Below are 12,211 nucleotides of genomic sequence, written 5' to 3' on the forward strand. Positions count from 1 at the left end.
TCGCCGAGCCAAGCGAGCGTCCGCAGGCCGGGCGCGCGGGCACCAGGCGGGCGGCGAAGATGCCGGGCCCCTGCGCGGGCCCGCAGAGCGTCCGCGTCCAGCCCCGGCTCCTCTGGGCCGCAAACACAGCCAGGGGCCTCTGCCGCTCGCGTCCACTGTCTCCCGGCTCCTGAGTGGCTGGGGGGCCGGGATTAACCTTTCACCGCCGCGCGCTGTCCAATCACAGGCTCGCTCTCATGCCGGCGCGGGGCGAGCGGGGGAGCGCGGGGGCGCGGGCGCCGGGGAGATTCTCCAAGCCGCCGTGCGCCGTTGCCGCGGGGCCGTGCGCGGGCCGCGAGCGAGCCGGGCGCTGCGCAGTCTCCGCAGGCGCCGGCGGGAGGGGTCGAGGCGGAGGCGCGGCGCGGCGCGGGCTGCTCCAGGCCCCAGGTTGGATGGAGTGACCTGACAGCGGGGACGAGGCAACGGCGAGCGGGAGGACATGGCGGCGGCGGCGGCGGCGCCGGGCGGCACCGGGAGGCCTGGGCTGTGACGCGCGCGCCGGAGCGGGGGTCCGATGGTTCTCGAAGGCCCGCGGCGCCCCGTGCTGCAGGTGAGGCGGGCTTCCCCCGCCGCGGAGCCGCTTTTGTGTGCCGGGCGGGGGGCGGAGCGGAGCGCGGCTCCGCGCGCCGCCGAGGCCCGCGTGGGCTCCGGACTCCGGTGGGGAGCCCGGCGCGGGGCAGATGGTGCGGCCTCCTCGCTGGGTCCTGGGCGGGGCGGGCGCCCGCGCCGCCGGGCTCGGCGCAGCCCCGACTCGCTGGCGCGCGTCCTGACTCGGCGCTTCCCGGGGACTTTGTGCGCGGGGTCTCCTGGGCACCGGGTGGGCACGCGGGCGCCTCCGCACCCTGAGTGGAGCGCGCGGGGGTCCTCGCCGCTCGCCCCCCCCACCCCACGCACCCCCGGCCCGCGGATAGCGGGGCTTTGACAGGTCCGGCTGCGCGCACCAGGGTGGCGCGGGGTCCGCCGCCGCCGCCGCGTCTCGGGAGCATCCCCGGGAGGCTGCGCGGTGGCCGGCGGTGGCCTCCTGGGTGGACACCTTCGAGGGGGCCGGGAGGGAAGGCAGGCCGGGCCCTCCGGCGCTGGCAGGAAAGCGCGAGCCTTCGGGGGCGCGCCCGGGCGAGGATTGTTCGTGTTTATTGGCAGGTGACCAGCTCTCTGGGTCCCCAGGGGGCGGGTGGCCGAGGCCATGTTTTCGCCCCTCCTCTCCGATTTTTTTTTTTTTTTTTGGTGCCAGCACGCCCCTGGACCCCTGCAAAGCGAGGCTTTCGCAAAGGGTTTTTCAGTCCTTGGCAAATCAGTATATGTTTTAAGTTAGCACTGCAGATTTTTGGGGGTGGGGGGGCGAGTAGACTTTCCAGAAAAGCTGAGTTCCTCCAGGGCTTTGCCCGCAGTATAGAGCTAGCAGACCACTTAATGTGTCTTTAATGGCCTGAAGATTTGCTAAGACAGATTAGTGGGGGAGTATTTACTGTAGAGTGTTCGGTCCATGCTTTTGTGGAGAAAGTCATGCTTACAGGGATACCTTACTTACCTAGATGCTCAGTCTTAAGTACTGGGGTGACTGTCAGGGTTTACAAATATTCAGCTGGTGAAAGAGTTTTAATTTGAAGTCTTTGCTTTTTTGGTGCTTTGGATTTTTCTGCTGCTGCTGCTTAGTCGCTTCAGTCGTGTCCAACTCTTATGCGAGCCTATGGATTGTAGCCTGCCAGGCTTCTCTCTCTGTCCATGGGATTCTCCAGGCAAGAGTACTGGAGTGGGTTGCCATGCCCTCCTCCAGGGTATCTTCCCAACCCAGGGATCGAACCCGGGTCTCCTGCATTGCAGGCAGATTATTTATTTCTGAGCCACCAGGAAAGCCCCTTGGATTTTTCTGGATCTTCACAATCCTGATGTTCAGTTCTCTTCCTGTTGCTTGGTTTTCAAGTGCAGCAGACTCAGTGAATGGAAAAGGGCACAGATTAGGAATTAAGTAACTCTGGGGAAAGGAAAAAAAAAAAAATATATATATATATATATAGAGAGAGAGAGAGAATGTGTCTTAATAAAGGTTAACTACATTGAAAATATATTGGTATAAACATTAAATTTTCTAAATAAAAATACCCATTTTAGCCAAGGGCTCCAATAATTTATTAGAGGATAGATGATGGTATAAGATTCTGAATAAGGATGCTAGTGAATAGTAATTTTAGTATTAATATCTTTGGGAGCTAGGTGGGCATAATCAGTTTATTTTGCAAAACTTGTTAGTAACTCTCTGTGGCAAAGCATATTGCATGTAATATATGCTGTATATACTTACATATAATTTTTCAAACTTTCATTGTGGGACGTATTTTGTAATACTATAGATTAGAAACACAACAAAGATTGCTTTTAATATGATCACTGTGAACATTTCATGGATTTCTTCAGGGCATCAAAATGCTGTTTTAAGAAAAGATGTACACATTTAATTTGGGGAGAAAAGACCTTCATTTCCTACAGTTATTGTAATAAGGGTTTGCTTTAGCTTTTATGCTGTCATCTCATTATTAAAGGTTAAGTTCTGTCTACTATATTATACCTGTGGCACTGAATGAGTTGTAAAGTGTGGTGGTTTTGCCATTTCTGAATTTTATTGACTTGGTTTTAGAAAACATTTAATTTTGATGTGGCTCAAATGATTATTATTTGATAGTGATTTTGTGGCAGTATATAGTGGGTTGTACTTTTAGTGTAGTGCTACCTTTGAGGAAGGATGACTTTTTGACATTGAGAGATTTATACCCTGCCAGTGTCTGATGTATGAGATGCTTGTTTCGTTTGAGAAAGTAGGTATTTCTTTGACCTTCTCTCTTGGACAGGATCTTAGCATCCTGTGGTCATTACTTATGGCTAAAGAGCAAAGGAAAACATTTATTAAGAAGAAGTTCCTGGTAATATATGCCAAGATATTTCAGGTTCTTTTATCTATGTTCTTATTTAATCCTCACTGTGACCCTGAGACAGATTTAATATTGTCCTATTGTACGTACATGCAGGGAAGCTAAGACTCAGAGTTGTAAATCTAGAGGTGATAGAGCTAGCACTGAGTCATGGCTTGATTTCTGAATCTTTGCACGTGGGCTCTTTTCCTGACATTGCATTGCTGTTCCAAGTGAATTTTAGGGGAACAACCTGTATAACTTGCAGGTAAGTCCCTAATTAATACTTGTTAAAAGAATGAAATTCTTGTCTTAAATGTTCAGGGGGCCTTTGGTTACCTGAGTAAGATTCTTTCCCTTTTTTTTTGTGGTAAAATACACCAGAACATACCATTTTAACCATTTTTAATTGTACAGTTCTGTGGCATTAAGTACATTCACATTGTTTTGCTCCCATCACCACCATCCATCTCCAGAACTTTTTCATCTTCCTCAACTGAAACTCAATACCCATTAAACACTAACTCCCCATTCCACCCTCCTTCCAGGCCCAGGCAACCACCATTTTCTTTTCTGTCTCTCTGAATCTCATGCTCACGGAAATGTATGTATATGTCTGCTTATCCATTAATCCTCCCATGGACTCTTGGGTTGTTTGTATCTTTTGGCCTTGTGAGCGATGCTGCTATGAACAAATAGCTAAAATAACAAAACACATTTGTACAAAGGTGAACAAATACCTGTTTGAACACCAGTTTCTGCTTCTTTTGGTTATCCACCCAGAAGTGGTCCGATTGTTTCTTGAGCATCAGAACATTTGACTCAGAACTTGACTGCCATATGAGGTTTCTCAGGTTGTTCAGATGGTTATACTATACTACAAATAGGAACTATTTATTAATAGAAGACTTTAAGTTTCTTGAAACCCAGGATTTACTTATTTTTATGATCTCAGTTCCTACTGGCATTTGGCGGGTAACTGCATTCATTCAGTTGGTCCATCATGGAGCCATGTTCTGCTCTGTTGGATGGCAAAGGAAGGTACTGCCCAGGTCCATGTTTAACTTGTGTAAATAGTAAATTGGAGCTGAGTGATTTGTCCTTGTGCTCTGCATTTTGGATATTCCAGCATTCAGCTCATTTTCAAAGCCCAGTGGATGTATATGCTTTATTATTTGTCTACTTTGAGAAAGGATTTGAGATGGTCTTGCAATAGATGTTTGAGAGGACAGTGAAAGTAATGGTGAAGGTTGAAGGAGGGGTAGAGTGTGGAGGGAGCTGGAGAGAATTAGAAGAGAAGCTCAGGACAAGGATAATTAGTGTCTGCATGTCACTAAAGGTTTTCTTTTTTTAAATATTAATCAAAGAAAAAGAGGAAGCAGGACTAATTGTAGTTGATATTGATTAATGAAAGGAAGTATACCAGTTAAGCAGGAAAACAACTTTTTCTTGTATGATGAATACGTATTTGAATTCTTATGTAAGATGACGTTAACGATATATGGAGAAAATGTTTTACATTTTACAAATGATGGAGAAATATTTCTCACATGCCATTTTAGAGAAACTGGATAAAGGCCTCAGGCATAATGGAAAAGCTTTAGTAATGTAGATATAGACATTCTGGTGATTTGATTCACTAGAGTTTAGATAATTTATCTTTCAGACGATGTCCCTCGTATGTCAGTTGTGTCATTCAGGCTTTTGACAGATGCTGAATAATAATTCATTCACAAATGTACTCTTTTCTGGATCGTATAGGCAGTCAGGATTTTCAGGATTCTCTCTGCCAGTCTTCGGGAATGTGTGTCGGTCTAAAAAGTGGGATCGCCTGTATGGTGGTATATACTCTGTGAATGAATACAGAGAGAAAAGCCTTATTTTTGAGGTCCAGTTGATGAAATTTTCAGTCATGTAAGAAGGTCCTTGTTAACAGAAATTTTGAGTACAAGTTGGTTTCCTAGTTTCCCTAAAATCGTCACTGAATTGACGGTTCTTTTTCAGTATGCAAGGCTGCTATCCATTTTAAGTAGGTGACCAAGAAGATGCTCCAAGAAAACTTATCTGAGGATGTCAGTAAGATTTACTAGATTCAAGACATGGAAGACTTGAATTTGGGCCTTAGTATTCTGATTTTTGAAGCTCATGGTGACATTAAATGTCATGCTCTGTTAAATGTACTATCCTTACAAACAAACAGAATCGTAAGGATAGTAAGGGTAGAACAGAACGGTGCTGACATAAGCAAGGTGCTCAGATTTGTTGAGTAAGTAAATTAGTTTACTCTATACTAGTTTTTAAAGGACTTAGAAGCTAACAGTTCTATGTAAAGTAATATTGCTTATATATTAAGGCTTTTACAAAGATCGTTACTCTTCTGATTTTGGACAAATCGTGCTGCCTGGTTCCTAATTAGTGAGGACACATGATTAGGTGTATGGAAGTATTATGGACAGAGAGAATTAAGAATTTCATAGAAGAAAATCGCTATTAAATCGGGAGTTTCCCTGGTGTTGTAGGCTTTCTTATTGCTGAAGCTGGCTGACCCTGATAGTTGTCGTGGTGGTTCTTTTTTAGGTGACAGCTCATTGTGTGCAATAAACTCGGAATTTAGAAAACACATTTGGAAATTCTCTTGGGGATTAGAACATGTCAGCAAACCAGAATTTTAAAATAAAGTGTTTAAAGAGCTCAGATAATGAGAGAAGGATCTCAGTTTAAGAGCTGATCTTTGACATGATGTAGAAAGGTTCTTTGATTAAGGAGTTAGGTCCGTAATCCTATTTGAAGGGAAAAAGAAAGGCAGTAGGAGCACAGACTTTTTTGAGAGGGTAAGTTTAAGCTTTAAGTGGTGTTTCCTCATGCACATCCCGCTGCTTGGCCGTCACTCGAGAGTAGCTCCTGTTAGTTGTATTTTCAGCTATTTTGCTTTTGCAAAATTAAATATATTAATATTTTATCGAAGCATCATAAGAATGTTTAAGAGCAAGTCTTTGGTGTCAGGGGTTCAAATTCTGCTTCCTTCAGTTTAATCCATGAGGAGCACAGGGTGTCTGGTGGTCTTTCTGAGTCAGCTCCCTCATCTGAAATCCGGTCTTGATAGTAGTACCTACTTCTTGAGGTTGTAAGGAAAAATTGAGTTTCTTAAACCTTTAGCCCAGTTCTAGCCCACAACCAGCATTTCATAAAATTTAGCTGATATTGCTTCAAATATGTACATTAAAGGAAATTTGACTCTGTTCTTAATGTGATTTGATTATGTTGTGATTTCTCTCAAAATTTTTGAATATTGAGATGTATGTTTAGTTTTATAACGGAAGATGAAAAAGAAAAAGGGCTTGAGAGCAGTATTTCACAGATAAGTATTCTATGTGAGGGCTTCTCTTGTGGCTCAGCTGGGAAAGAATCTGCCTGCAATGCGGGAGACCTGGGTTGGGAAGATCCCCTGGAGAAGGGAAAGGCTACCCACTCCAGTATTCTGGCCTGGAGAATTCCATGGACTGTATAGTTCATGGGGTCACAAAGAGTCGGATATGACTGAGTGACTTTCAGTTCACTTCATTCCATGTGAGGCTTGTTTGTAGTGGATCAGATGGTTCAGCTTAGTTGGGTCCCTGTAGTAGTGATACCAAGCATAATAGAGCCTTAAATATTGCTAACTTTCCTATATAACCATCATTCCTCTATTATGTAGCAATAAGTGCATTATCCTTGAATCTATATTTTGAAGCAGCATAAACTTTTTTTTTTATAAACTTTTTATATATGTGTCATATGTACTTGATATAGCCCTGTGCCTTTTATTCTTTGGAGATTCCTGATTTGACAAAAGATACGAATCTTATCCCCAGAAAAAATGTACATGTGCATATTCAGAATTTTACATACATTTATAGGAGGTACAGGGACCCCTGCAGAACCCCATCCGTGGATGCCAATTTAGACTATATCTACACAAATAAAGAGAAGTAATTGGTTAACCAAGGAGCAGCAGGATTCCAGAAAATTGAGGCAGGCATGATCTGTGGAATGAATGAACAGTGTAAAATAATGAGTGGTTAGGAAACCTGTGTTCTAGTTGGGCTTTACTTCTAAATAAGTAGATGTGCCTTTAAGGGCAGGTCACCCTGGCCTTCCTATACTTAGTTTTGGTTTTCACACTTTTAAACTGAGAACATTTGTAAGCCTCCAGAGTCTTGTAGTTGGTAATCTTTGAAGCACTCATGTAATTCAGAGACTTCTCCATTTCAAGCTGAATCTAGATTAAATGTGAGACCTGGAAAAGAGAGGCTGCATTTGTTAAGCATGGAGCTTGTATGTAGTGACCATAAGAAAGTAGTGGTGAAATCATAAGATGTTCTGAGCAGGAAACTTAAGGTGAAAACCCTGGGAAGTAAAGCTTGGAAAGTAGATCAGGTCGGATATTGCCTTAGGATGGCAAAATCTTTCAGAAACAATTGAATCTTTTCATCTTCTATCTCTGCATCTAGTACAGCTTTGTTCTTGTTCAGTCGCTCAGTCGTGTCCGACTCTTTGCGACGCCATAGACTGTAGCACACCAGGCTTCCCTGTCCTGCACCATCTCCCAGAGCTTGCTTAAACTCATGTCCATGATTTGGTGGTGCCATCCAACCATCTCGCCCTCTTTTGTCCCCTTCTCCTCCTGCCAGCATTCTTGCCGTGAACTGTATGAAAAGTACAGCTTAGTAAATGATTATTAATGAATGAGAATATGATCGGAGCTGTTTAACTTTTGATCTGATCCTTATGATGAAGAGCAAGTAATCCACTGAGAGGCCTCTGATACTACGAATGAGGAAAAGTGTTTGATAGGCATTCTTGTATTTTAATTTTAAAAGCTTTTTATAGTTTATACCACAGTACTGGGATTATCTGCCTTTGTCCACAGACTTGTATATTGCATAGCTGAACATTAAAAAGGAAAGAAAGCCCTAATTTTAAAATCTTTATATGTACCTGTCACATATAATAAACTCAGGTTATTTGTTTATATTAGACCAAACATAATTTTGGTGTTTGGAGGAAAATGCATAATTTTGTTGATTAAAAAATATATGAACAAATAATAGAGCAACCTAAGTTAGACATTTAAATGCAGTGTGTACATTCTACTGGAGTTAAGGCAAGCTATAATCTCCAAATGCTATTAGTACTTAAAAGAGTAATTCTTTATTGCTTATGTAATATATGGACTTCAGTTTCAAACTCTTCTTCAGTAAAATATATGAAATGAAGTATTGTCAGCGAGTGCTTTCTTTTGGGGATAATTTGTTAAAAAATAGTTTTCATTGACATATGACAGAATTCTGATGAAGAATACTATTATTATTTATAATCAGTCTTTATAAATCTCTAGCATTTTTGTTGCTGAACATTAGGAGAATTCCAGGAAGTTTTTTTACATAGGAGTTTGGTCCATATTTTTGCCAGGAGTAGGGAAATAAATAATTTTCCTAAGGCCTCTTTAGCATGCACACACTTAAACACATATATACATGTATGAAATCTGTCTTGCCTTAGCATCAAATGATCTGGCAAAATACTTACCTGTGTTGTCTATACTGAGTGGTGAAAAAGTTACATAGTATATTGCCGTTTCTATAATATTAGTTTATCTAATTATTTCACTATGTCTGAACCTCCTTTATGTTGATCATCTCTCTTAAAGTAGCACTTACTTATTCTACTGGAGAAGTCATAAGGTAGCGTTTGTATCAAGCAGTAAATCATGTTTAGTCTTCAGCTAAATGTGATAAAGATACTGAAAAAAATGGTGAGATATAGTCTGTTAGTGTGTATTTATTGAGTACCTATGTTCCTAGACTAGAAAGGCCAGGAGAACTATCCATCAGCAGGGTTGATTTAAGTTGCTACAGCTTTAGAATTGAAACAATATTTACTTATCTGTGTTTGTGCAGATTCAGTTAAAAATGAAATATTCATTGGGCATCTGTTAATCTTAAAATTGGGTCCATTCTTTTTCAACCCCCTGGAGAGATCAAAAGGAACATATCCACATAGATATTTTGACTGGTAAGTCAGTGTAAATTGACACTTCCTTTGAGACCATAGTGTTTTGTATATTGTGGAAATAAAAGTTTGGAGACAACCAAATTCTAAGTAGAATCCCACCTCTCCTCTATTTATAAGTCAAATAGTCTTGGGTAAGTTATTTCAAATCCTTGTAAGGTGGAGTTAATTCTTGTCTTGGTGTTGTTTTGTGGATTAGACCAGATGATAGACTGTAAATGCTTAATAAAAGTAAATATTCTCCTTTTCCTTCTTTACTCTGAGAGCTTTGGATACTATACTAACCATGGTAAATGAAGAATTTTTTACACATTGTATTGAGGATTGTTTACTTCTCCTTTAAAATTAACTTTAAGTGAAATCACTTTCAGTTGATACACAGGAAAGCACGTAAATCACAAGGACACACAAAGTGCACGTGCTTGTAACCAGTGCCCAGATCAAGGAACACGTATGACCCGTGTTTTATAAGGTTTTCTAACACCCCCCTCTCAGGCACTTCCCTCTCCCCTCACCAGCCTCTTCCAAAAAAGAGCAAGCATCATTCCGACTTAATTACTTTTCCTTATTTTAACTTTCTGTAATGGAAATTATATGGTAAGGTTTTGTGTTCGTATTTTTTTTTTTACTTAAGAGTTTAAATCTGTGAGTCATTCTCTATTGCATCATCAAGCTACAGCATTTAATCATGTGATAGTATTGTCTATTATATTGTTTTTAAAGGTGATGGACAGGGAGGTCTGGCGTGCTGCGGTTCATGGGGTTGCAAAGAGTCGGACATGACTGAGCGACTGAACTGAACTGAATTAATTTATGGTTGTGCTGGGTCTTCATTGCTGCGTGGACTACCCTCTAGTTACCGTGCGTGGGCTTCTCATTGTGGTGGCCTTTCTTCATTTATTCAAGTAGATCCTGCTTGGGCCTGGAACTCGGATTGGTTCTGGATATAGGGATTATATGTGTTACATTTCCTAAGGCCTCTTTAGCATGCACACATTTAAACACATATATGCATGTATGAAATCTGTCTTGCCTTAGCAGCAAATGCTCTAGCAAAATGGTTACCCGTGTTGTCTATACTGAGTGACGAAAAAGTTTTTTAACTGTGTTTTAACTGAAGCTGTTGACTTGGTGAAAACCAGACCGAAGATTGGGGAGCAGATAGCAGGGGATGGTGTGTGCAAAGGCTCTGAGCTGGGAGGAGCTTGATGGAGGGTCTGAGGTCCTGTAACCAGCGGGAGCTGGGGTAGCTAGCCCGCCCCAGTGAGGGAGAAGGAGGGGCTGGTCACCACAGTAAGGGTTTTAGATCTTATTCTACGTGCAGAAGGACTCCACTGAAGGTTTTGAGCCGTCTTGCAGTCCTGTTTGATTCATCACGTTTCCCCTACCTGACAGATCTGTCTTCTGCTCTTTGTGTTGGATACCGTGTGTCAGTCACATCGTCTGCTTGCCATTCAGACAGTGTACTGAGGGGGTCCCTTGGAGATGCCACACTTTTACCTTTGCAGTCACGTGTAAGCAGGTCCATATTGGGTGTCCTCACAGCTTTGCTTTTATTCAAACGGTACAGGATTATAAACACGAGCTTGTGGATATGGTAGCTGCCAGTTTTGTCCTTTGGTCCAGGGTGGGTACCTGCCTGTTTTTTTTTTTTAAGAAGAGAACGAAAATTCTGAAAGATGAGAGCAGTTGTAGTTTCGGTTCTTGCTCTTCTTCCCATTTTCTGTAGTCCCAAGATTTGTAAACCCCGTAGCTTGCTCTTAATTGACCTCCAAGGAGGGTCAGAGGGCTTGGAGAGTCTCCTCCAGTGTGGCTCCTGCAATCTCTCACCTCCTTTCCCAGTACGTGCAGTTCGTTTTTACACACCAAACATCTTACCTGTTTTTGTTTTTATAATTGGCATCGTTGGCTTAGCTAATAATTAAGTGTTTGTGTTGTGCATTGTGCAGGGGAGAAGGAGTGAGCCAAGGGGCTGCCATGTGTGTCGGTCCTGTCGTAGAAACGGGGCTGAGCGAGAGAGGAGTTATTTACCTGCAGTCTTAGAGCTAACAGACGGATTCATTCACCGCCCTGTCTTTGGAGCCTACCTCCTTTCCTCTCTTATCTGGATTTTTCCTGTAATATGATTTATGTTGGGTTTAATTGTAACATAGTTGGGTGAAATAAAAGTTATTACCTTGTGTGTGTGTGCGCGCGTAGTCGTGTCCAATTCTGTGACCGCACGGACTGTAGCCCGCCAGGCTTCTCTGTCCATGGTATTAATATTGCCCAGGCAAGAATACTGGAGTGGGTTGCCATTCCCTTCTCCAGGGGATCATTCCAGCCCAGGGATTGAACACACATCTCTTGTGTCTCCTTCATTGGCAGGCAGACTCTTTACCACTGAGCCACCAGGGAAGCCCCTTAGGAGACTGCATTTATTCTGATGCTGCTTTTCTTTCTTGAAACATCTCTGGAATTCCTGTAAGGGAAATCGTGTGTGTGTGTGTGTGTGTGTGTGTGTGTGTGTGTGGTGTGTGTGTGTGTGTGTGTGTGTGTGTGTGTGTGTGTGTGTGTGTGTGTGTGTGTTTGGTGGTGGTCTTTTTTTTTTTTTAATTGTATTTAGCAGTAGCAGATCTTCATCTTTCTTTTTAGATCAATTGTACTTATGGAATTTTTGGAAAGGCTCCTTAGAGAGCCAAGTGCGTATCTCCAAGTGGAAATGTGCTACAGGCAGTCGGAAATAGTGAATTGGTGCTGGAGATGGGGTGACCGACATCGTGATTCTTCCGTGGTTGGAGTGAGTGGGTGGGTGGTTGCTGGGATAAGGGATTGCAGTGCACCAGCAGGGATGATTCCAGGCAAACCAGTGTGTGTAAAGGCAGTGATTGTAGCCAGGAGAAGGAGTGTCCCCTTTAAAGGGAAGAGGCGAGCTGAGGAGTCTCTTGCCTTGTGTTTAGATGTTCTTGTCAGTGGGCCTTGATAGAGACTCAGGTGAGATTAAGTCGGTGACAACCCTTGGTGTGTACTGAGACTAAAAAGGCTCACGGGATGAGATTCTGACCCTTTAGAGCTGCGTATAAGGCTCTTTACAGTCTCGCTCCTGCTCATCTTACACGTATCACGGGCTTGCTGTTCCCCTGCAGGCTGCACACTGTACCACGCGGCTTGTCGTTCCCACCCGTCGACTTGCCTGTTTCTGTTCAGGCGCTTCTGCGCACGCTGTCCCCTGGTCCCCA

The 12,211-nt window shown here is 43.3% G+C and overlaps 1 protein-coding gene across 19 annotated transcripts in view; it reads left to right on the forward strand.

Annotated features, from left to right (window-relative positions):
- The first annotated feature begins 246 nt into the window (after positions 1–246).
- The window catches only part of DICER1 (dicer 1, ribonuclease III), a 70,714-nt gene continuing 58,749 nt past the window's right edge, over positions 247–12,211 (forward strand). For all 19 annotated transcript variants that reach the window (XR_014071372.1, XR_014071370.1, XR_014071371.1 and 16 more), the window contains exon 1: positions 247–589. The gene's annotated coding sequence lies outside the window, so the exon portion shown is untranslated. The remainder of the gene's footprint in view (positions 590–12,211) is intronic.

Source organism: Giraffa tippelskirchi, chromosome 12, assembly GCF_054371585.1.
Source record: "Giraffa tippelskirchi isolate mGirTip1 chromosome 12, T2T-mGirTip1v1.2.pri, whole genome shotgun sequence".
Lineage (NCBI taxonomy): Eukaryota > Metazoa > Chordata > Mammalia > Artiodactyla > Giraffidae > Giraffa > Giraffa tippelskirchi.